General features: G+C 39.9%; 2 pseudogenes across 1 annotated transcript in view; both read left to right on the forward strand.

The window, feature by feature from the left end:
• LOC149560486 (cysteine-rich receptor-like protein kinase 10) overlaps nt 1-27,006 on the forward strand; it is a 278,263-nt pseudogene that overhangs the window by 28,934 nt on the left and 222,323 nt on the right. The window lies entirely within an intron of this gene.
• Nucleotides 25,775-27,006, forward strand: part of LOC149560487 (cysteine-rich receptor-like protein kinase 15) — a 150,081-nt pseudogene continuing 148,849 nt past the window's right edge.

Here is a 27,006-nt window from a genome sequence, read left to right on the forward strand (position 1 = left end):
TGATATTCCATTCAATGGCGATTTTGAGGCCTGCAACAAGGGCCTCATATTCTACAATGTTATTGGTACATCGAAATTGTAGCTTGAAAGATTTAGGAATATAATCACCTTGAGGTGTAATCAAGAGTATGCCAGCGCCAGAGCCATGAGATGTATAGGAGCCATCAAAATATAGCTTCCAAAGTGATTGTTCTTCTATCAAGCAGAGGTATTCATCTGGAAATTCCATGATTAGTGGGTGATCTGCAACTAAGGGTGCATCAGCCAAGTGATCTGCAATAGCTTGGCCTTTGATGGCCTTTCTGTCAACATATTGAATGTCAAACTCACTAAGAAGTGTAACCCATTTTGCTAGGCGTCCAGTGAGTACTGTGCGAGAGAGCATATATTTTAATGCATCAATCTTTGATATCAGTTGCACAGTATGACTCAACATGTAATGACGTAGCTTCTGGGTGGAAAAAACTACTGCTAAGCATGCCTTCTCCATTGGCGTGTAGTTGAGCTCATAGCCCACTAATGTTCGGCTAATGTAATAAATAGCTCGTTCCTTTCCTGCATCGTCAAGTTGTGCTAGAAGAGCACCTAATGCTATGGGAGTAGCTGTAATGTACAATATGAGTGGGCACCCTGCAACTGGAGGAACCAAAATAGGCGGATTAGCTAAGTATTGCTTGATGAGCTCAAAATTGCGCTGACAAGCTGAGTCCCATTTGAAATTCTGATCTTTCTTAAGCAAGTGAGTGAAAGGTTGACACTTATCAGCAAGTTGAGAAATGAACTGCCGGACTGATTGGAGTTTTCCTTGCAAAGAACGAAGGTGCTTGAGTGTCTTAGGAGGAGCCATATCCATGATGGCTTTGACCTTCTTGGGGTCAATCTCAATACCACGCTGGGACACAATGAAGCCTAGGAGCTTGCCTGAGGTGACACCAAAGACACATTTCTTTTTATTCAGCATGAGACGATACTTTGCCAATCGATTAAACACTTCTTCAAGGTGAAATAAGTGATCAAGAGCATTGAGAGACTTTACTAAAATATCATCCACGTAATCCTCAAGAATCTTATGGATTAGGTCATGGAAGATGACCATCATGGCATGCTGATAGGTTGCTCTTGGGGTCAATCTCAATACCACGCTGGGACACAATGAAGCCTAGGAGCTTGCCTGAGGTGACACCAAAGACACATTTCTTTTTATTCAGCATGAGACAATACTTTGCCAATCGATTAAACACTTCTTCGAGGTGAAATAAGTGATCAAGAGCATTGAGAGACTTTACTAAAATATCATCCACGTAATCCTCAAGAATCTTATGGATTAGGTCATGGAAGATGACCATCATGGCATGCTGATAGGTTTCCCCGGCATTCTTTAGCCCAAATGGCATCATATTATAGCAGAATGTGCCCCAAGGTGTAGTAAATGTCGTCTTATGTTGATCTTCCTCTGCTATATGAATCTGATTATATCCAGAGAAACCATCCATTAGTGACAAGAGTTCATGACCTGCGGTGAGATCCACAATCATGTCGATATTTGGTAATGGAAAGTCATCCTTTGGACAAGCCTTATTAAGATCCCTAAAATCAGTACAGATTCTGATATCACCCGAAGGCTTGGTAACAGGTACCATGTTAGAAATCCATTCAGAATAATCTATTGGGTGAATGATTTTGGCCTTCAACAATTTTTCTAACTCTGATTTAACCAATAAAGCAACTTTGGGGTGCATCTTACGGAGCTTCTGCTTAACGGGCCTGGCCCTTGGATCCACTGCTAGATGGTGTACGACTAGTTTGGGGTCCAACCTTGGCATGTCCTGATATGACCATGCAAAGCGGCCCACATTTTCGCGGAGAACCTCCATAAGAAGATCTGCTTGTTCAGGTGGTAGAGAGGTTGCGATGTATGTGATATGTGGGACCTCTGTCAAACTAATATTTACTGGCCGAGTTTCCTCTGTCAAAACTGAAGAGATAGGATGCCTATGCTCTTGCGGGGGAAGGATGAAATCTCCATCTTCAGGCGCCTCAGAGAGGTTTTCACCATCAGATACATCCTTTATTTTTAATTCATTTGTTGAGTTATCCAATGATGCTCCAGAGGAGTTTTCACCAGAGGACATTTTTTCTTTGATTTTTTTTTTTTTGTTTCCTTTTGTATTTCTATTTTGCGATTGGAGATTTCCTCCTCCCCGAAGTAACCTGCAGGATCCAGCTTGTAGACATATGTCGATGGTGGTGGAGGCCGTTTATGTGGCATTTCTGCTCCCATGAATTTAAGCAGTGCGTGCTCAGTAGAGAACTTGTCAACATGAACGACACTTGGTTGGTCCCAATCTATGAGTTCGGGGTGAGCGAGCGGGAGGTCTATGAGATTCAAGGATAATTGGCAGAGCACAGAGGCTCCAAGGATTATTTTTTCAAGGAAAATATCATCGTAAGCTTTCTTTTCAACTTCCTCAGGGATGTCTTCAACCTCAACGAGAGTGTTTTGGATGTTCGTAAAGGCGTGGCCTTCCGTTGTAGTGCCCCCAGTTGCGGGGAGTCCATAGCCCAAGCCTTGAGTTTTCTGCCCTTGGTGTGCTTCTATAGGTTGTCTCATACCTGATTCCTAGTAGCCTAAACCACCTCCTTGATAATCCCATTGCTCTGTGGCCAAACGATGTGACCAGGGATATTTTTGTTTAAAGTGATCAAGAAGTGCTTCACTTTTAGGAGGGGGCTCCTTGTATAGCCATGTGTTAATGTCTGGTGCATTCTCTTCTCCATCAAGAATGCCTTTGGTAATAAATGCGGTAGCGCCCATTTGTTGAAGTTGAGAGGTGGTTTCCGATATAGGCCCTTGATGTGTTGGGCATCCTTGAGTATGGGGATCAAGTGGTAGAGCGCCAACAGCAAAAGCATCTGTAAGACTATACTCACCACAACCTTGGTAGTTGATCATAACCATGGAGAGGGTGGAGGCTAAAATGGTGTCTAGATCATGGCAGGTGCCAGAGGAACTAGCCATGGTGGTTCCAATTTTGATCCCAGGACAGTGATTGGTGTATGAAGCTTCAACCGCATTGCAATAAGCAAAGGGTTCAGGATCTACGTGGATGGTTGTCTCAGTGCCATTATGCAGAAATTTGATACACTGATGATATGTGGATGGAACGGCCTTCATGGCATGAATCCATGGGCAACCAAGGAGGATGTTGTATGGAAGGTTAAGATCAACTACATGGCAAAGTGTTTCTTGAGTGGCTGGGCCAACTCCTATAGGGAGCAAGATGGTTCCTTCAGTGGTGCACTCCAAATTGTCATAGGCCTTGATGGTGATTACTTCATTAATGATATTTGCCTCAGTGTATCCTGTCTGTTTGATGAACTTTAAAGTACATAGATTTAAAGCCGATCCATTATCTATCATGACCCTTTTAACAACAAAGTCAGAAACCATGATGGCTATGCGGAGTGGAAGGATATGATCTGGTTCAACTTTTGGGATATCAGTAGTTTTGAAGGATAAGGCACATGAGGCTGAAAGATGGCCAACCAAGTTGCGAAACTCGGTGGCATTTATGTCAGAGGGGACGCGTGACTCATGTAGAGTACTGTTGAGGATCTCTTGATAAAGTGGGCTTGTTCGTAAGAGATCTAGAATGGAGATCTGGGCTGGTGTGTTTCCAAGGTGTTCCAAGATGTTATATTGTGGCCCTAATGAGGATGATTCTGATGGAGATGCTCTAGATGGAGGTGGTCTTGACGGTGCAGAAATAGGTGGGCTAGCTATATTGAGTCGAGTCCGGCGAGTAGCAACTGCACATTGGGTATCTGGGCCCTTAATGTTAATGACGTTGATGGATGGCTCAACCTGTGATATGCAACCAATAAGGCTTCCATAGTCTAAATATGCTGAGGTATAATTTTGAGACTTGTCTCAGTTATCTCCTTGTTTGCCTTGAGTATTGTTCGATTTGTTGACAGGTGGGTTTGCGGGTGCTTTTCCTAGGTTTGTGTTATGAGGAGGGAAAGCATTTTGATACATCATTAATCCTGCATTGGGTGAAGTTTGTGCCCCCACTATGATTTCCTTTTGATCAATTAGGTCTTGGACATAGTCTTTGAGTTGCATGCATTTGAGAGTGGTATGTCCTTTGACACGATGGAATTTGCAAAACTCATTATCTTTATACCAAGATGCCCTAGATTGGTTTGGTTCCAAGTGTTGTGTTGGTGGATGTCGAATAAGATTATCCTTAGCTAGTTTTTCAAAGATTGCATCAAGAGGTTCCCCCAATGGGGTGTATACACGAGGTTGTCTTTGAACACGAGGTTTAGTACTTGTCAAAAGTGTGATAGCATTGGTTTGATTATGATGAGTAGGTATTTGTTGATTGTTTTGTATGGGTGATGGGTGATACATAGGGGGTTGTTGTTGATAAGTTTGTTGTTGGCAAAATGCGGTGGGAACATTGGTAGCCGCCCCAACAATATGGACCTGTCGAGTGTCGGTGGCACCATCTGTTACTGTATTCTTGTTTTTGTTCCAATATCGAGTTTTTTCATTGCTTGGACCTCGGTCTTGGGTGTTTTCTTTGTACAATCTAATGACACCATCCTTAATGAGGCCTTGCTCAAGGCCCATTCTTTTTTCTTTGATGTCCTTGTACATTTGCAAACAATTCATAACCATATGATGAGCAAGGCTTGGGTGTGCATTGTTTATGAACATCTTGACAAGATGACGCTCAGGGATGGTACAAGAGATCCTTGTTGTGAGGATCTGCCAGCGTTGCAAGTATTCTGCGAGGCTTTCTCCACCTTTTTGTTTAGTATGGACTAGGTCTACTACAGACAGTTCAGTTTTAACAAGATGGGTATATTGAGCAACAAACGCCTCAGAAAGTTCTGCAAATGTTTTAATAGTACCTTGAGGGATACGATAGAACCATTCCAAAGCTGGTCCTGCTAGGCTCTTGGGAAAGAGCCGCATGAGGAACACATCATTATAAGCTACCTCCTGACAATGCATATAGAATTATTTAACATGTGTGACTGGATCACTTTTCCCTCTAAATTTGTCAAACTTAGGGGTCTCAAAATTTTTAGGAAACGGTGTCATTGTGATGGTTTTGTCAAACGGGTATGGGCAATCATTCTCAAACTTGAAAGTTTTGGAGTCTGTCCCATCTTTGAGGGCTTTGAGAGCATTTTTCATCTCTTCCCATTCAGAGTTTATAGGTGGGGGAGTGAGTGCCCCTAGCGTAGGATACATGCCTAGATCTAATGGTTGCGATTGATATGGAAAACCTTGGTTGCCATATGGTGTCTGTGGAAAAATAGGTTGCATAGCTGGAGGAATGGATGTTATGGGTTGTTGGAATGTGTTTTGGGTATATTGTTGCATCTGCTAAGAAGTTTTTTGGTGGGGAAGATAAGTATGAGGTTGCTGCCTTAGGAGATATTGTTGTGTAGGTGCTTGAGCATATTGTTGGTGTGAAGACTGTGGCTAAAAGGGTGGTAAGGTGGTTAATGCTGGTGCCATGCTTTGGGAATACATACCATGTCCAATATATGTGGGTTGCGCTCCTACTTGAGAGTATGACTGATTATGAGTAGGTGCAAGGTAATTATTCTATGGTAGAGTATTCATCATAGGGAACTATAATGGCGGGATGGTTTGGCTATTTCCCAAAGGTGGCATGGAGAGATAGTTGGTAAGGGGTGGTAGTGAATAACAATGTGAAGTGGTAGATGAAAGTGTTTGAGGGGCGGACATGGCTGTAGTGCTAGGGGGAAGACCAGTGGTAGGTCCTTGCGCTATAGCAACATTCCAAGGTCCCAAAGGAAATGAGGCAGAAGAGCTTTGGCTAGCTACAAAGGGGTTGATAGTGATGTTGGGTGGGATGGAAGATGAGGTATTTGACCCTAGTGGTGGCATTTGAGTAGTAAATAGACTAGGTGTGCTGTGAGGTGGAAGTGAAAAGGTAGTGTTGTTGGATGTAAACGGAGGATTTGGGGGAGTAGAGAAATGAGTGGTTGAAGCAGAGGCAGATGATACACATGAGGTTGGTTGGGATGTAGCATGTACTAAGGGTTGAGTGAGGATGGGATGGGTGTTTTGTGGAATAGGAGCAGGCACCTGGGTTGAGGGTATATTCAGGTCTGCAGGTTCTGTCTGATGTGGTTGACATCTAGAGAAAGGATCGGTAAGAACAGATGACTCTGTGACTGGTGGTTGCCACCCAAACAAAAGGTGTGTAGGATCTAAAATGTCGATAGGTGGTGGACACCCAAATTCAAAGGAACCAACATTATCCCTTAAGAAATTTGCCATGATGGTTTCCTTGTTTCGGTCTATGATGGCATTAACAATGGTGGCATGACCAGGTTGGTTCATGAAAGCATCAATGTCTATGGAGGAACTTGTCTCTTCGGGGATTTGTGATGGTGGATCTGGTGCCATCATGGAAACGACAGGGTATGGCTGAGCTCGAGATGTGTTATTACTATGACTAGGATCCATGTCCTTTTTCCTTGTGTTTCTACCAAAACGAGTGGTGGGTGGCATGAAAATGCAGAATTTTCCCAAGGATGAGATGCAACAATGCTAATGGATGCAAAAGGGGGAAGGCTATTTTATGAAAATGATTTCCTAGTTTGAGACAAAGCTATATGACAAACCTAAGGAGGATTGGGTTGGGGATTCTAACTTCAAAGATATGTTGCCAAAGCATGAAAGGTCTACTTTCCTATGTGCAAGCTTGGTGGTGATTGTGTCAACTTAAGGATAGACTGATGATCCTTTAGGAAAAAACATGAGATTAACCACTTGTGGATCTCAACCTTTAGCTCAAGGTGATGAGGGATGACAAGTGACAAGCCTAGATTACCCTAGACAAAGCTCTGTCAGAGGGATAACCTTGGTGAGACTGGTGGATTTGCAAGATGGTAGGAATGACAAAATTCTGGCAAGGTGACAACAATTTTGAAGGCTGGGATGTGAATTTTTTTGATTACTGGTTAGATGGTTTGGTTCTAAAGAAAAGAACTAAATGAGATGGAGAACTAAAATGCTTAAGAGGATGACTAAGGATGGCTGGCTGGCTTACCTACAAAGATGACTCTAATGCAAAAGTGAAGCTTATGCAAGAAGATGTGGAGAAACAAGGGGGTCTAATCATAGAAATCATGCCTAGGTGGTAAGGCATAAGCATTGTTAACTCTTGGATGTTGGTTAAATTGGATGGTGCGATCTAACCAGGCGTCTTGAAGGGCTTCGTCAGCAGCTTTGTCCTCTGCTTTGTGGAGTTTGGAAATTCGAAGGCTTGGTGTTAGTTCCTTTCTCTTGGCTGAAAGTTCTTGGTATACCTGAGATGGCTTGAGTTTAACTTTGTGAAACTTCTGTTTGGGTTTGGGTTGTTTTGACATGAATTCCTTAATCTGCCTGGCTTTGAGAGATCTCGGTTGTTTTGCTTCAACTTCTTCAATTTTTGAAACAAGCAGTGGACTACACTAAGTATGCCCTAAGCTAGGATTGACCAAGTTTGGCAAACATTCATTCAACAAATAAAAAATCAAGCAATAGATAGGAACAACCACATAGAAGTTTTTGATTCTCAGAATGTGATACTTGCGCCAAGGAGTGTGTATGTTTTACAAATGTTTCGATCAGTCACTTCAAACACATTAACACCCTAGATGGTTGTCTGCAAGGCTGACAGTTGGTTTAGCTAGGGAGTCCTCGATATACCCAAGGTACGTGAGGCCCAAATTCGTAGATGAAAACAAAAAGATGTCGCACAGCCGAGAGGAGCGGTAACCCACTTCTCCTCTTTCACTTCTCAAGGGTATAAAGTTCCTTGAGGCTTAGCCCGAGTGACAAAATCTTGATCCCAAGAGAGGTGTCTTTCGATTCACCTCCCGGTTCTTATACTCCGCCGGAACGCTGGAGTTGAGGTCGTCCAAGGGGTGATGAAATCCCCAAGCAGGCCTCCTAAGAAGACAAACAAGGTTTTGGATCCTAATCTTATGCACCCAAGATGGCCTCGAAAGACGAAAAGGGGAGAGAAGACTTGGATGACCTTGGGCTAAAAAACATGCTTGTTCTTTTACCAACTGACTCTTATGTGTGCCAATCTAGACTCTGCAAGCACTCATGTTTAAGAGACAATGTTCAATTCCAACTTGAAGCACCAACAAAAGTAAATCGATCGAAGAATGCAAACAAGAAGAAGAGTTAGGGTCAACAATAAAGTAAACTCGCGCGCCCGGAGGCCCTCCACATCAAGTATCGATTGATTTTTTTTTAAGGCATTCAAGATTGAGTGTGAGTTTGTTTTAAGCCCAAAACAAAAGTGTATGAAATTCGATGTCAAGCACGCACCTGGAGGCCCTCCATGTCAAGAGTTGTTCAATTTTAGTGCCCAAATGAAGTGTTAGCGAACCTAATGTGCATTCAAGGAATTTTCTAAGTTAGAAAAACTAATAAAAACACAAGTAAGTGAAGTTTGATCTTTATGGAGCACTTAACACCCTCTTAGGTGGATCCATCCCCATAGATGGTGCTAAGATTGCAACCAATGGTTGAATTGATGGGTGATTAAAGAGGGTGAGTCCAACGACAAACTCACTTAAAGCGTCTTTATTTGGTTTTTATAATTTAGGAAGTTTCTAGAATGTAGATTCTTTTTATGCCCAAAAACTGAAGTGTGAGATATTGCAATGGTTAATTGATCTTTTGCATTCAAGATTGAGTTTGTTTGTTTTAAGCATACATTCCAAGAAAGATTGATTTTAATCCATGGCATTCAAGATTGATTTAAGTGACATACATTCAAAGACAAGTGTTTAAACATTCAAGTTCATTTTAGCAACATGCATTCAAAGACAAGTGTTTAAATTTTCAAGTTCATTTTCCAAGAGCATTAAACCATGTAAGGAGAACCTGCAAGAAACGTGATTAGTAGTTTCATAGAAGTCTTCAACCGATAATGCATGAGTTAGCAAATATCCTTGCAAAAACCATCAAAGTTCAGTCATTGATAGTGAAAATAAGTATTTAAAAGGCTATAGAATATGATAGAAACCAATACCATCATGACGAGCTCGGAACCATCTTTTCGAGGATATTTCATTTTCTGAAAACAGAGTCTGGATGCTCAAGTTATGAGCAAAACACCAAATGTTGCTTTTCTAAGGCTTAAAAGGGCATGTAGAAATGATGTCGTGCTGACATCATCAAAGTGCAAGTGTAAATTTCATGGCCATATGGCTGTCATAGGCATAAAAAAAAAAGATTTGACCTGCTAACATGGCAGATCCAATGGGCGTGGACTATGCATGATTAGAGAGTGACTTGATATGATGATGTTTTACTACAATGGCTAGAACCCAATGAATGAGAGCAACGGTGTTGGTGGTCTTCAAAGGCCGCAAGATGTGACTAGAAATGGTGTTGTGGTGGCTGCCCAATTGGTTTGGATGGGTTTGGATGGTACCTGCAAGAAATATAAAAAATTTTGGGGGCCAAAATCCGTGCCACACCAAAAAGACAAGCACGTATTTTACACTTTTTTGAATTTTTATTTTTTTTTTAACAACACATATATATGAATATGCATATTTTTACCAAACTTTCACAAAAAAAAGGTGTACCCAAATTTTTTTTTTTTAATTTTTTTTTTTTTTTTTAAAGAAAATTTGAAGAAGAGAGAAGATGAGATTTTTTTTTTAAATTTTTTTTTTTTAAAAAATAAAATAAAATTTGAAAATGGCCAAGATCCCACAAGAAGAAGTAGACGGAATAGAAGAAGAATATAGACAAGAAGAGGAAGAAGAATTCAAAGTGCTCCGTCCACCTATAAGCTTGAAAAATCTGAAAACACTCTAAATCACATTAGCATGTTTGCAAAGAACCCGTGAAGTGGGTCCCACCGGGCGTGCCAAAATGTATCACCTATTTTAGTAGAGTAAAATGAACACTAATCTATAAAAAGCATTCTCAATACTAAAAACAAATAAACACTTAAGATAGGACCAAAGAAGACAAAATTGAGGAAAGTAGACCAAAGATGGTAAACTCCTCAAGTGCTTCTCATGATGACGAAGCTATGTCCCTGATGGATAGTGGATGTATGCTCACGATGTGCTCAAGCTCCAAATGGATGAGTGATAATCAAATATGAGTGTGGATGAATGATTCAACAATGAAGGTATGGAGGGTTTTCAGCATTATAATAGTATTTTGGTAGTTTTTAGGCTCTCAAAATAGCATTATAAGTTTGCTTCAAAAGTGGATGATTTTAGTGAAGGGAGAGGCTTCTATTTATAGGCCAAGGGGTGGAAGGATGGACAATCAGGATGCAAGGATGGCAAGATGGTAAGGGAGGGCTAGGATGCACTCAAAGGGGAGCACATGGATTGTGCTTGTTTAAAGCCAATTAGGAGGTGACACATGTCACAAGGTGATTGGATGTGAGAGGGTAGGATATGGGTTGGTCAAAGGAATAATGAGGGAGGTTGAGCCATAAATGGGGATGGTTGGGTCAAATAGAGATGGTTGGGTCATAAATAAAGATGGTTGGAAGGAGGATGAGATTGTTGACTTTGGCTTAGAGGTGGTTGGGAGGAGGATGAGATTATTGACTTTGGCTTGGGTTAGCAAGTCTTAACCCTTGCTTAAGTTGTGCACATGATTAGAAGAGGGATTAGGATTAGCTTAGGAGTTGGCTAACCTTGTTTAGGGAATGTGACAAGGTTAGAGGGGGGTTTAGGATTAGAATTGACATCTTCTAGAAGAGTCTAGGCTTTTAGGATGAGGATAAATAAGATTTTTTAGAAAATAAATAAAGTTTTTATTTATTTCAAGAGTTTAGGTTGAGGAAATATTTATTAAAATATTTTTAATAAATATGAAGATTAATATTTAATCTTAATTAAATATTTTGAGTTGGGATTAGGGGTAGGAAATGATGGGATTAGCCTTTAATCAAAATTAAAGAAGGAATTAGAAGATTTTGGAAGAGGTTAGTGGTCTTAAGGAAATTGGCCAAGTTTTGGACAAAAAATAAATAAATTATTTATTTTTGGATTTTTGGTCAATTTATTAATTAAATAATTAATAAATAAGGAAATAATGTTTAAATAAGATTTAAACATTTTTGGGAGGGATTCCTTAATTAAATATTTTTAATTAAGATAAAGGGATTTAATGGCATAAAAATAAATTAATTAATTAAATAATTAATTAATTAATAAATGATGATGTCATCAAGGATTTTTTTTCAGAAAATAAAAATACTTTATTTTCTAAAGGATTTTTAGGTGTCTACAATATTGATGATAGGAAATCAACTTCAAGATATATCTTCCACCTTGGATCCGGACCAATCTCTTGGAGCAGCAAGAAGCAATCTACAGTGACACTATCATCAACAGAAGCTGAATATATTGCAGCATCAAAGGCATCTCAAGAAGCTCTATGGATCCGAAGATTACTTGAAGAGACTTGTCATCTACAAGCTCATCCAACTACCATATTTTGTGATAAGAGTTTGACTGCTTCCAACACCCTGCACTTCCCATTACGCTTCATACTTATAACCGCCAGAACAAGCTATAGCTGGATGCCTAGAAAATGATATAATTTTTTTGTAAATTTTTACTGCAGTTCAAAATGAGAATTTGGTATGAATTATTTGATATATCTCTTAGCATCTGCAACATAATCTTCTCCATATTCGTGTGTTCTTAAATTATGCACCCAATCCCGTCCCACTTTTTCAGCCTTGCGAATCACTTCTTTTTTCTCTCTGCATACTTTCCTGCCTTATTTTTGCCATAAGGATTAAATAGTTTGCTAGTCCATGTTTTTGCCGTCACTCACCGGTTCATGAACTTTTTCCGTAGTTGCACAAGATGAATTTAGACTTATAAAGACATAAGTAGTGTGTTGATATTTTGGCCATGACTTAGATTCAAACAAAAATACTTTTCCAAATATTACATTATCTTTATGTTGAAGACTTTGAAACAGAATTGGAGGCTAGAGTGAAGGTAGTAATCTGAGGTGTGCAATATGGTGGGCATGAAAGAGAGAGATGATAAACAGCAGTAGAAACAGATATAAAACAACATAAATAAGATACAGAGAACAAAGGATCTCACTGCCTTATGTTATGGATAAAGGTAAAATTATTTACTCGAACAAGAAAAGACAACATCCCTAAAAGTTTGCTGAATGGAATGTAGTTAGAAGGATGGTAATCATTCAATGAAAATAATAAGAGATGTACCCACGCAGCCACAAGGATCAATGACTATCCAACGATGCCAAAAGAAGTAGTTAATACTTGACTGGTAATAGGAAGTATTTGGATTATATCCATTGACTGTGAAAAGGTAGACTATATTGATTCACAGAGGAATTTATTCGGGTATAGTAATGGCAGAAAATTCAGTTACATGTAGTACCAAGATGCATCTATCGGAAATGGCCCTTCGCTTGCACTCCCCTTCTATCGGCACTTGTCATACCACATTTACTGCGGGAGCTTTAGGTTAGGATATAATGGCTCCGACCAGCGGTGGTGTTCACGTTGTTGCTTCAGACTGCCATGACGCCGCCACCGAACAAACACCCATGCAAGATTGTCCCAAAGGTTTTGCACGAGGTAATCCTAATATTGTCCTTCCTTTGCAAGAATTTGATGTTGCATGTGACTGGTTAGAACAACATACCTTGATAGGGTATTTTGTTGGTAGGACTCCCCCTGAAGCTATGCTCAGAGAATGGGTCAACAAAAGTTGGACTCCTCATGGAGTCCTCCTTGACACTGTGCAAAACCTTACCAAAGGTTTTTTTTATTTTTCTTTGCTACCCTGTCGTAAGCAGACACAGTTTTTACCAACGGCCCTTGGTCTATGCGTTCCTCTCTGCTTGTTTTTCAGAAATGGTCCTGAGACTTCTCTGTCTTGGATGATAAAAAGCTTAGGGTTCCTGTTTGGGTCGAATTCCCAGGTCTACCCTTGCCCTGCTGGCCTTTTATTGAGTCTATTGCCCAAGCCCTTGGCAAAGTTGTTACCAAGGAGCCAGAGAAATTTTTTAATGCTCACCCTCAACGGCGTGTTTGCATTGAAGTTGATCTTTCTAAAGAACTCAAGGATTCTGCGAAAATCCAGATTGGCGCTCAAACCTTCGCACAGAAGGTGCTTTACTTGAACCTACCTAACACCTGTTATAGGTGCCAGTCTGCGAAACACAAGATTAGGGATTGCCCTTTGGCTACGCCTAGGGTCAAACCCCAACCTAAAGTGACGCCTGTCAAATAGGTCGAAGGAAAAAAAGAAAAATGGGTTACTGTTGAGCGCAAAGGCAAGCCTGCCTTGAATCCTTCGGCCCCCAAGCCATCTTATGCGACAGTTATCGTGATTCCTCCTGCTTCCACCAAAGTGTCAATGCCTGCTAGCATGGAGATGCCAGCGGCTTCTATTGCACTTGTTCCGATTTTGCAGGTTTCAAACCCTGCTAGTTCACAGGGGATTAAGGTGGCTACAAGGGCCTCGTCCTTGGTTGGGGCTCATTCTCCTCTTGCAATCTCTTCCATACTACCACCAACAACAAGGCGTTCTCGCAGTCCTCCTGGACATGTAGAGATATCAGGGGTCAAACGACAGGCTGTAAGTCCAGAGGATTTCTCGTCTGACTTCCACCCGGTTTCTACCTTTTTGTAGAATAGTTACTCCTCTCTAGAGGATGAGGATGATATGGAAGAGTTCTCATAAACTTCCTCTCTTGGAATGTTCGAGGTCTTACAGACCTCCCCAGAAAGTTCTATGTCTGGGATACCCATCATAGACTTGGGAATTTAGATTTTCTTTGCGTGCAAGAAGTTAAGATTTCTGGTTTCATGCTTTTTGCTGCATGCCGCGTCATTTGGCAGGATAGTGTCATGTTTTCTTCTCAACATGAAGCTGGCCGAGGTGGTGTAGTTACTCTCCTGTCACCTCGCCTTCATTCTGCTATTATTTCGCACGGTTTTGACCCCACACACCCTATTATTTGGCTTTTTCTTTTCATTAACAATCATTCTTTTGGAGTCATTAATGTTTATGCCTCCAATGATGCTGTGGAAAGGGCACAAATGTGGGTTTGGATTGCTAACAACCTGCCCCCAGCTACTTGGGTCCTGTGTGGGGACTTCAATATGGTTGAAGTGGCCTCTGACAAAGATGGCATTCTGCCTTTCCATTGGACAACTGGGGAAAGAGAAGCCTGGTTTTACATGCATCATAAATTGGGCCTTTTTGATCCCAATACTACCCGTCGTCATGATAGTGGGGCCTGGCACACTTGGTCCAATTTTTGATTCGGTCCTGACCTCATATTGAAACGTCTTGATCGTGCTATGATCTTGGCGCAATATTTTTTTTCCTTTTCTGAAGATCGTGATCTACCTATCATTCCCCTGACAGATGTGATGTTGTCAAACCACTATCCCATTTATTTTGGCATTTTTTGGCAAACAGTTGTCCCCAAAGTGGCCAAGTCTCAATTCTTCCTCAACACGTCTGTGTTGTTGCATGCTTCTACCATCTCCCACATACAACGTGTTTGGCATTTGGAACCACGTCCACATTCCCATCGAGGTTGGATTCAATGGTGGAATGACGCCATTACCAGAACGGCTTTTTTTTTGCGCATCTACGAGCATCAGCTGGCAATTTGCAGAAAACGGTGTTATGAAGCCAACACCCTTGCCCTCAAAAAAGCCTCTGAAGTGCTCACCTTCAACCCCTTTGATGTGGATCTTCAAATTCAGCTTGCCAAGCTTCGCCATGAAAAGAAAATTGCTGATAACTATGCTGCCCAAGGAACTCAAATCAAAGCTCGTCTCCACTGGTTGGAGGTTGGCGACAAAGCCTCGAAGGAGTTCTTCCAGGCTCTCCGAGCCCGTCATACCAATGTTGGGATTAAAAAGATAAAACAAGGAACTGATGTTCTTTCCAGTCTGCCTGACATCCTACAAGCTTTTCTTCTTCACTATGAGAACGTTTTTGCTTTGCAGGGCCATTCGATTGCTCAAGTGGAGGCTCTCAAAAAGTGTATTACTGTTACTCCAAACTAACTCGCAGTTGAGCAACGCGCTTTCTATGAGCAACTTCTTTCTGTCCGAGACCTTAAAGAGGCAGTTTACTCCATGGCGGATGACAAATCCCCTGGGTGTGATGGATTTCCTTGTGAATTTTACAAACATCTTTGGGAGCAAATTGGTCCTGATCTGCACAAAGTCTATCTTGAAGCATACCATTCTAAAAGCTTAGGAGCGATCATAAATAAAGGCAATATTAAATTCATACCTAAAGCTGGTGATTCTGAGCACATTTGCAACTGGAGGCCCATCACCCTCCTGAATGTGTCTTATAAGATCATTGCTAAGGCGCTCTCTCTCAAAATCCTCCATATGCTTCCTCTAATTGTGTGGCCTGAACAAACTGGCTTCATCAAATCCAGGTATATTCTTGACAACATCATTGCTGTCTGGGAATGTATGGAATGGGCCCATAAGTCCAAGCAGCAGGCTATCTTTTTAAAGATAGATTTTGCTAAAGCCTATGATCGCATTGAATGGCCTTTCATTTTGGCTATGCTTCAGGCTCTGGGTTTTGGTCCCAATTTCCTTCAGTCTATGGAGATGCTCTTTGGTGATGCTAATGCTTGCATCACCATCAATAATTTGCAATCTGAAGCTTTTGGACTTTTTTGTTCCATCAGACAAGGTTGTTCATTAGCTCTAGCACTTTATGTCCTTGCTGTTGAAGGTTTTGGTTATTTACTTGCTCACTCTGTGTCTTCAGGACTGGTCCGTGGCATTTCCTTACCTGATTCTTCCTCCCAGTTAGTCAATGGTCATTTTTCTGATGATTCTTTTCTTACTCTTCTTGAAGATGAAGAAAACATCAAAAATGCTTTAAATTGTCTTGACACTTTTTGTCAAGCCTCTGGCTCTGCCATTCAATGGCATAAAATGCTCTGCTACCGACAGTCATTTTTCCCAGCTCCACCTTGGCTCAGCCAATTCCAATGGAAATGGGTTACTCATGGAGAAATCTTCCGCTTTCTTGGCATTCCCTTTGCTTTCTAGGCTTTCCCTGTGGAACTTTGGAATGTTGTGCTTACAAAGATTAGCAAAAAGCTTGATTATTGAATCACTAAGCCGCTTTCTCTTGCTGGTAAATTCTAGATTTGTTCTAAGATTTTGGCTGCCGCCCATGTGTATTATTCTTCTTGTTGGGCTCCCTCCAAAGCTTCCTATCTCAAATTAGAACGTTTGCTCAAAGATTTTCTTTGGGCCTCTGGTTCTGACCATCATGGTTTTCACAGAGTTGCTTGGGATTTCTATTGTCTCCCAAGGGAATCTGGGGGTCTCGGCTTGCTTTTCACTCAAAAGCAGGGCCTTGCCCTCTGTGGTAAATGGATTATTAGAGCTATTTTTAGAGATGAAGCCTAAAAAATTCTTGTCAGGCATTGCATCTCTTCAGGCTTCCCTGCTAACAGACCGGCGTGGAAGGGGATTGGTTTTCAGACCTTTCTCACTATGCATGAACCAATGGTCATATAGGGCTCTTTTTTTATAAAGAGCATCTGGAAAGCTTGGGAAGCTGTTAAACCTTGGCTTCGTTGGTTCGGTGATGAGTTTCGCAATGGGCTGTCCTTAAATCAACAGAACATTTGGTGGTCTCCCCTGTTTGCCTTCCAGGGTATTCCTCTTGCCAAGACTCAAGGTGCTAGTGCTCTGCGTTTCTTTAAACATGGCATCCGCACTACCGAGGACATTTTTTCAATAGTCACCATGAATTTTAGGTCGTGGGAGGATATGCAAGTTCAATACCGCCTTGTTCCTGCCGATCGCTAGACTTATGACCTTCTGTTGTCTTCCATCCCTATGCACTTACTTCATAAAGTGGGGATTCAGTCTGTTCGTCCTTGGTGGTATGATTGGAAGTGGTTTCTTGCCACTCCATTTACCAATTATAAGCCCAATATGGGATACAGATTTCGCCCCACCTTCTGATGGTGGACACGCTTAATCAATGGTGGCATTTGCATTCTTCGCTTTCTCAATGGAGAAAACGGTTCGACACCATTTGGAGTGCCATTACAGAACCTAAGATTGCTCACTTTGCTTGGTGCCTTGCCTTCCAAGGTCTTCCCCTGGGGCCTCGGCTCAAGCACATTGGGGTTCCTGATCCCAGATGCCCCTTCTGTGGCCAACCCGAGTCCTTTTTGCATATTTTTTGGTTTTGCAAGCGTGCTCAGAATTATTGGCACTGGATTCATGATTTTTTCAAGCCTTCCAGGCTAGAACCTTTTTCATGGCACATGATCCTGCTGGGTGATTCCCCCAGATTTTCTCGGAAGTTCTCCTAGATTTGACATACTTTCAGGATGAAAATTTTGTTTTCTCTATGGAAAAATAGGAATGCAGTTTTATTCACTCACAGTTTTTTGGATGTTAACATTGCAATGTACACTAAGGCATGCATTTGTAACAATGTCATTATGCAGATATAGGTGCAAGCTAATAAAGTTTCCCTGGAGGTTTCCCACTTACAGGAATTATTAAATCACTGGGGCAATGCTTCTTGTACCATTGCCAGAGTGCCTCCGGATGCCTCGGCTGATGCCTCCTCGTCTCGCGGTCGTTGTTCTCGACTCCAGTCCTTTGGCCGCCATTCACACACGTCACGCTCCCAAGGTCCCCGCCACTGCTCTCCCAGCGGTGGTCATGGCGGTTGGAGGTGCCGCTCCGCTTCCCCACCGCGTGGTGGTTCTGGTTGGTCCCCAGCTTCCCCCCCTGGGCGGGCTTCTAGCCAGTCTCCGCCTCCTCCCCCTGGACGGGCACACTCTGGCAAGTTTCCTCGGCTGGCCTTGGCAATTTCTCCTCTACGGCCAGACAAGAAGGATGCGGAGACTACGACTACCCCAGATCCTGCAAATGCTGCTGACGGCTGGATTGTTCCTAGTCCGCCTCACAATCCCACTGATGCGTGGGGATTTCCTGATAAAGATGATCCTCCTCCCTCTGCTGGTACTGCCTTGGCAGCTTGAGGTTGTTTAAAATATTTTTTTTTTTATGAATAGTTTGTAGTTTCTGGCTGCGGCCATGTTGTTTATTCCGGCTTCGGCCGATTGAACTCATTCGCAGGGTGATCCTGTATCCCTCGGCCCTTTTTTGTGAATTGTAATCTTAGTAAATTTTATTAATTGAAAAGGACTATTCATCAAAAAAGATGCGTCTATCAACGGCGAGCATATTTGAAGAGGTTAATTAGCTGCTAAAGATGAAAATCTTAGACAGAGATGGCTCTAAAGCTACCCATGCAAACTAGAATGAGGACACACAGAAAGATGAATAGTTTACATAAATAATGCATAAAACATTGAAAGAAAAAGCAAACCGACATGAAATACAGGCATTTCTAAGGAATGGAGGTAAGAAGAATTCCAAATCCCAAACATAATATCTGCAATAAATCTAGGAACATACCTTTCATTCTTGGAATAATATGATAAGACGAATAACAAAGACCATGTAATTGTTCCCATTTTGTGTGGTTGTTGACTATTTGACAATTTTTTTTTTATTGTTTTCAAATGCTATAATGTACTGATCACTTTTAGTTCACAGTCTTCCTGCATATTAATTTGAGTTTTGGTCTTTTATAATATTATCAAATTAGATTGCAGCCACTGCTTGAAATCAACCTCATATACTCTCTCATGCAAGGACATACACCAATTGTGCAAAAGAACCTTTCCTCTCAAACCATATCCTGTAGAGTTTTCTCTCCTCAATTATACGTAAACGCAAATTCACTTAGGGAACACTCCAAATGCAATCTACAGTTAGTAAATACGCCCCCATGACAGATTCAAGTAGAAGAGCTAATCCAATTTGTAAAGAAATAGCAATATTAAAGTGGGGTCTGACACCCACTTCTCAGTCAATTTCTGAACAAGGCATCAGTAGGAAGTGATGTAATAGAACCTTCACTATCACCAAATAAGTTTCCACAAATCTAATAAAAGACTTCCACATTGGTTGCCTTGGTTTCAACAAACAGGCCAAAGATGCCTTAAAAATCTGACGCTCTTATACTTTGTCATAGCAATAAGAATAATATTGACACGGGAAAATAATATCTCAAAAATTTCCAATGCAACAAAGTCATTTTGTTCTTACAGGAAATTTGGTTGGCACAATGCTAACTTTTCAAGGTATAGGTTTCCAACTTGTAGTTTAGTCACAGTTACATACACAAGTGAGATAAAAGCCGGTAATAGCAATATCTAAGGTTGTTGATTCCCATTATGGCAGTTCATTGATCTTAGCATTGTCATAGTTTCCTATGGTAAATAGAGCTCTCCGGTTTTACTTATACATCCTAGTTTTTCATTTGTTTCTTATTTTGTCAGTATATTCTCTTAGCTTATGCTATGATTTATTTTAGTTTGTCAGGTAATGTTATCATATGGTGGTATTATTGCTGTAAGGCTTCAAAGAAATTCTTTAGTTAACATCATCTAGACTACAACATTTTTTGTATTAACAGTTTTTGAAAATTATTAATGACAAGAAAAGGTATCTTATGTCTGTTGTTTGGATTCTATGAACATTTGAAAAATGAAAATATGAATACAGAGAGAACTTAAAGAATGACCATGCACTAGCAGGGAGAAAATGCTCTATATAGAACAATAAAGACTAACTCCATGGATATGCAAAATACACAACATATATGACATACAAACCACTTATTAAACAATATACAACAAGTATAATAGTTTGATATACATATCACATAATTTGAAGTTGTATACAATATATGCTTCATGGTTACACTCTTGTCTAATCGGATATATCTATCCATGTCCAATTACTCCAAGAAACACCAAAAGGTGTACACTCGATCACAGTTTCAAAGTTGTCTACAAAATAGGGTTCATTTCAGCAACCTCCGTTTGCCCAACATGATGTATAGGTACACAAAAAGGTGGACACTCGATCAGCATTATGTCTAGGTGGCCACTTATCACAAAAGTACAGAAAGGGCGGATACTCAATCACACATACTAGTGTATGATATCAATTAAGCTATATTCGTAGGTACAAATACTATGCACTGCACATTATTGAGGTAATTTTGAAATGCAATTTTGATGCTAGGAGCACAACCAAGAGCATAGTAATCATCCGTATGCATCTCACATAAGAAGTTACTATAACCAATTAACATGTCACACGTCACATGGAACTTGAGGACTCTTGCCTCGATCATAGTTACATTGGTATCTTGCATAGACTGGATCACTGAGCACATTGCCTTGGCATGTTCTAGTATGTTAATGCAACTAAGCACAACTCCAGTTTAAAAATCTGGAATACTGTTCGTAGGAAAACCCGTGTGGTTGATTGAGGGCAGTGACTGATTCGGTAACATAGTGGGGAGGGGTGCATTGTTATTGTTAATTTTAATAACATCCACAGAAGTGAGTGTATTTTCCATAGCTGACTGCAAACATTCAATAAAATATTAAAGTTCATGAATGTGCATTTAACATGATGCAAAAAAATTGGATTTCTAATTCTAGATTCCAGTAACCCACAAAATCTGTCAAACATAACAAATTTCTAATTTAAATAATATGATATTCTAGAAATTTTTCATAATAAAAGAGAGTTAAATTTTGCAGGGGATAGCGATCGCAAATCAAACGTTTGCTACCATCCCAAGACTGATCACTGGTTTGGAGCTAAACATGGACTAAACAGGTCTGACACATCAACTGTCACTTCTCCTGTGAAGGGTGGGGACTAAAGATCCCGGAAAACCCCCATCAGAACGTAGATTTTAGAACTTCATTGTAGATCTCGTCAAAGCCTACAACTGTTCCTTGGACAATCCAAAATCACTGCTTATTTGTAAGCATAGGATTACATTCATTTGGCATAGGCTTAGCTTTTAAATCAGCCCTAATTTTGATGTAATGAAGTTCAGATCTAAACAAAGAGACTCTTTGAAATTTGTTGACAATTTGGGGAACTTGATTTTCAGTTTAAAGTTGTTTCCTTTCTCATTTCTAAATAGCTGGAAAAATTACAATATAATTGCATATTTCCACCCATTCTGGTTCTATAACATTACAGAGGGAGATGAAAATGTAGCTAAGGACAATAATAGCTCAAGTTACCACAATTAGAATTGTGGAAGCAGCAAACAAGGTAGTTTTCCAAATTTTTGGATTCAAAAATTTTGAAATAGACACACTTCTGCATGTCTTGATCTACGTTGTCTTATTTATGTATGAAGTTTACAGGGGTTCCTAAGAAGTCATTTCCCAAACTCCTAAATTAGCCAACGAACTGGCAAGCTTCATGAAATTTGGTTTTATCAACACTGCATGGTGCCAATAAAGCTGTATATATATCCAAGAACTGTGAAATTCTCTACACAATCAACTAAATAATCGAAGTTCAAAAGATCCACCTCAAGCCCAGGAAATGGTGAAATAGTAAAACTTTTTAATACCTCATTAGCACGTGGGAATGTTCTATTATGTCTACCATTAATAGCAAACAGTCACAAAATTGCATTGTATGAAACTGGATATCCCAAGCAACATTATGTCATTTTCATTTATCCAGCTATATTTAGAATTTAAACGACTGCATTTTGTAATGTATTAATTTAAAATAATTGTTTTAACAAATGTCTTTGTTCAAATATTGGAAAAGAAAGCATTGTTAGGAAAACAAAAAGACCTTCTGAAATTGAAACTAGAATTCAATTTCATTCGAAGGAATGTAATTGGCAGTTGGAGACAAAAACCTATAAGCATGTTCATACAATTACTATGCAGATAGAAACCCTTAGGGAGCAGATTCTTGTGTAGAGAGTGAGCAATATCCTATAGATCCTTATCAGAATCATCAAGGCGTTTAGATTTGGATGCTGGATGCATCCAGTGAGTTGTCTGTCTACTAAATTTCGGCCTCTGGAATCTATTTGGCCTTGCTAGTTGCAGGCTCGTTGAAATGCAAAAGAGAAGTATAAGCCACAGAATTACACAGTCTAAAAAGGACAGTGGAAATTTTCATTTTAACCTTGATCTTAAGCATTGAAAGTGCAGTCACTCCATGTAATAAATCCTTGAAAGCCCCGGTTTGTAATTCAATTTTAGAGAACTTTGTGGAGCAGTCCGATGATCGTACATAAACAAATAATGGCTGTGCTGCAGCATTTGGTACCGTCCCTATTCATCTACCATTTCTAAGAGTTTATTGGGAGGGTCCTTCTGAAGTCAGTAAATCTCTTGTAGTCAACAAAAAAATGATGGTTTGCAAGTCACCCATGGATTGGCAAAAAGTACATGGCTTTTGATTTGGTATTAGCATCTATGAATGCCATTGGTACTGAAAAAGTTTCAATTCTGCCAGACGTGTTCTTGATGGTACTAGAATTTTGGTAGTCAGACCAACAAAGATTGGTGCACTTCTGGGTAAAACAGGGTGAGGCAGAGGGGTGAAATTCATCAAGGGGGGGGGCTAGAAAAGTCTTCCACGATAAGCAGATGTTACTCATTCCGAGTCCAATGGTAGTTAGCTAATTTTGAAGCTAAATTTGAAGTATGCCATCAATGCTTCTACATATTCAATTGTTAATAGTACATGGGTTACGAATCATGCTAGTTTATTGATAATGGAACTTCAGTCATGACCTTATATGGCAAATAATGATTCAAAACCGACTACAGAGGGAAAAAAATGGCTTTCTAAATATTCTCTGACAAACCAAAAATAACCTAAAAAATCAGACAAATAAATAATGTTCAGGGCATAACGTAATGGGTAAAAGATAGCCACAAGGGAAAAGAGATCCAACTTTCTCAGTAAAATTGAAACGAAATACGCTTGCGTAGAAACGTTAGGAAATACACAACTGTGTAGAAACAGTCCATTCTCTACTGTAGCGAGGATGATTGATGAGGCCAGTTTGGCCCCTAAGAATGTGATTCTCTTTCACTAATAAAATAAGATCTACATACAAGAATTCGAGGGCCTGAGCAAAGGAAAATCTATGCAAATCAGATCATAAGTGACAAATCCTTTGATGCATAAATAGCCCAAAAGAAGGGAATTTGTAAGGCAAAAAGTGGCCGAAGGACTGAAGGTCTGGACTAGAAGTCTGATGGAAATTCAGATTGACAACAACATATATCAATCACTAGCTTAATAGGGACCATATCAGAAAGGACAAGAAGACAATTTGAACTATAATCCAAACTGGTGTGACAGTGGAATATTAAAAGAAGTTTTGTAGGTTGTGTAAGGAAAGGACAACAGGTAGAATATATAATTCGGACCCACAAAAAATAAAGAGGATAAGCCAAAGAAAGGCTCTTTAAGAATAATGTTCATATAGGCATATTCTTGTTAAAATCCTATATGTTCAGTTTGGGATATTTATAGGCTGACTCGAAAATTTAGTGGGTCTACTTCTTTGAATTCTGCAGCGGTCCTTGCTAGCCTGTGGGAACCCAGCTCTACAGAGTGTATGAAGGCTGTAAATTTGATGGTCGACGCTGGCTGCTAAGCCAAAAACAATTCTGATGCCTTTCGTTCAAAGTTAGTCTTCAAATGACAAGGTCTTTGTTTTCCTAAGTATCTAGTCTAGATACATATACAACTATAATGTTTTAAAAAATTTCAAAGATCTTTTTAAGGTTTCCGATTTCATTGATTCATATGGTTGAGCATAAGACAATAAAAAATTAGTGCATCTCATTAATTCATATGCTTGACCATAAGACCACCAGATTTAGCTTCTTGGTAGAAACACCGAATAAACAATGTACAGAATAGAATAATATGTGAAAACTGACAGCTCAGGTAAAAAGGGGGCATCAATTTAGAATAGACAAACCGGGAAGCCCGTGGCTAAACAGCCACGAAAATGCACTCCCTTTACATTGTTTTTTCTAACTTTTAAAAAAAAAATTCTAAGTCCTCTCTTTCGTAAGGAAATGCATTTTCGTGACTGTATAAACGTTGCCGAACTCATAAGAGCTATAAGACAACACACCAGAAATAACTCATCTGGACGTGTGACCAGCATGCATGGCTCATAAAGACAGGACAAGCATAAGGCCTTTACCTGTTGAGGTCAAATCAACAACATAACTGCCCTGTGAAATTCGTTAGGGTTTGAAGGTTTAATCTATATATGTAAATCTTGGAAATTTGAAGTTACCTGGATGACAAAGACAGCTCACAAACAGCTCTGATTCACAAGATTCCAGCTCCTGTTTACACTGTTGACAGATATTTCCACCATCGTTCTTAGAGGTTATTTATAGAAGGGTTAAATAGTCGGTGAAGTGCTTAGATTCTACAGATCATTAGAAGATATGTTAAGATATTTAAAGATTTACAGATATCAGATCTCCAAATTAATATGGTTGGTAAACAAGATTTAGAAGAAGATATACAGTTATTGATTACCAGCCAGACTGCCAGCTGTGCTGGTTTAGACAAACCACTAATGGTACATGATACTCTAAACTGACAGGTTTTCTTTGAAATGCCCGCTTATAATAGCCTATTAGCTAATTATAAAGATAAACACCATCACAACATACTATAAAAAATATAAGAAGCGGCGAGTTGGTTGCATGCATATTCCTCGTCAGATTAAGTCAACGACTCTTCATTAATCCCATCAAAACAGAAAGCGAAGACTATCAAATTTATTGTGTTCAATTGAGTTGTGACAATTGAATAAGTGTCACATTTATTCTTGAGCAATTCGTCTTGATGGGTGAAAGGACTTCAAATTTATTTGGACAGATTTGGTAGTAACAATTGTACTAATACTAAATTTATTGGGGGAGATAACTTATTCGAATTGTAATATTGTTACGAGGATTTAACTATGTAGTTTTTAATTCAAATTCATTGCCCCAATATCTCATGAGTAGTAGTTTACACAAACCTATCTCTTATGATAATGAGTAGAACACTTAGCATTCATTGGATCTAATTGATTCTCACAGAGGTGGAGGTCACACATCTTATTGCTACTCTAATTTGAGTGCACTTAACTACTAAGATCCCTCCATGGTGAAACCTACTCTTCTTGCAACTTATTCGCAAAACTTTCACCGAGTGTTGTGCCTTATGAACTATTCATTAGCAAACCCCTTAAGTTCATCAATTGATAAGTATGAGATATTTTTCACAAGTCAAATTGTGATATTGCTACTATGTCTTTTTTGAATCAAACTCATTCACCCATATTTCACGAATTGCTAACTTGAAATCAAATTTTATTTTTTCAAAACTTTTTTACCTATAATAGCTAAATCGAAGTCAATTTTCTTATGATAAATTTAGCCGTGACAGCTGAATGAACATAAATATTTTTGTGCTCAATTAGCCTTGATGATAAATTGGGTTGGGACAGCTGAATGGATATCAAATTTATTGTGATCAATTAGCCTTGACAAGTTATTGAACGTAAAATTTATTATCATTAATGTAAGGCCCTTATTGTAAAGCTGATAGTGGTCAAATTTCTTGGATCAGATTTCACGGTGACAACCCTGTGAAGATCAAATTTATTGTGACCAGAATAATCATAGCAATCATTCGGGTGCCATATTTAAATGAAAGTCAAATTATATTGTCCTGAACCCTTAAAACCTTAATCGTAAACCATGGAGAAGAATCTGGTCGTTTCTCCGCCACCTCTCACGGCCCTATTCGCAGCCTGCCGCACGTGTATGACTTTGAATGCCGGCGTGTTGGTATAGTTAGTCTTTAAAACAGAAACAAAGAAAATTGAATGCGGATTAAGGCCTATGTTGGTGCTTGTGAATTAAGGCAGCTAGTGAAGAACAAAATGAAGTGCAAGTAGTGCTTCTCTCTTATTGCTGGCAGGGGTTCGGTTCTCTTTCCCGCCATCCCACTATTTGTTTCGCTGTTTTGTAATGAATATTCCTTCGGCCACAAATTCCTACTTATGGCACACCTGCGACAGGTCCTCAAATTTCACCAATGGAAGCACTTATTCGACAAACTTGAATCTGGTTATGAACAATCTGGTTATCAACGCACCTCAGAGTTCAGGGTTTAATACATCCTCCCATTGTGTATCTCCAGACAAGGTCTACGGTCTGCTGCAGCGCGCCGGAGATAAATCTGCAGTGAAATGCTCAGACTGTGCGGTGGAAGCGAATAGCAGCATTCATGAACTTTGTCCCAACAACAAAGTTGGGCTCATATGGATGAACGATTGTTTCATGCGCTATAACAACTCTGATTTCATTTCAACACTTGATATCGATGAAATTATCTACGCCAATAGGGATCATATAAGCGGTGATGCTTTTGTATCAACGACCACGAGCCTTCTGTGCAATTTGTCAGACGAAGCTTGCATCCCGACAAACAAGGGTTTCGCAGTTGGGTTGGCCAATTATATTGCTACTAGTGGTGTAGTATATGGTTTAGTTCAGTGTTGGAGAGATTTGTCATTACAAGATTGCAGAACATGCTTGGTTGCCGCAAGAGCAGATTTCAAGAGTTGCTGTTCTTCAAACAGAGGAGTGAAGGTTCAGTACGGAAGCTGCAAGGTAATATATGAACAGCACCATTTTTGGGACTCTGCTCAATCTCCCTTTCCCTCGTCCCCGCCCCCCCGCCCCCCCGCCCTTTTAAGGGATCCCCTCATCCCGCAGTGGATCCATCTCTTAAGACGGTTAATGGCATATTACAAGGGAGGTGTTTTTAATATATTAATGAGGGAAGGGCAGTTTTATAAAAATAATTTACTTCTCATACTACCATCCATTACTAATACAGCATTAAAAATCCTTTGGCCAAACCTTCTAGAGTCCATTTGGCTGCGGAAATAGGAATAGGGGAACAGAAATAGCTATTCTAGAAT

Source organism: Cupressus sempervirens, chromosome 4 (assembly GCF_028749045.1).
Source record: "Cupressus sempervirens isolate cs-2001-9-10 chromosome 4, ASM2874904v1, whole genome shotgun sequence".
NCBI classification, from domain to species: Eukaryota; Viridiplantae; Streptophyta; class Pinopsida; order Cupressales; family Cupressaceae; genus Cupressus; species Cupressus sempervirens.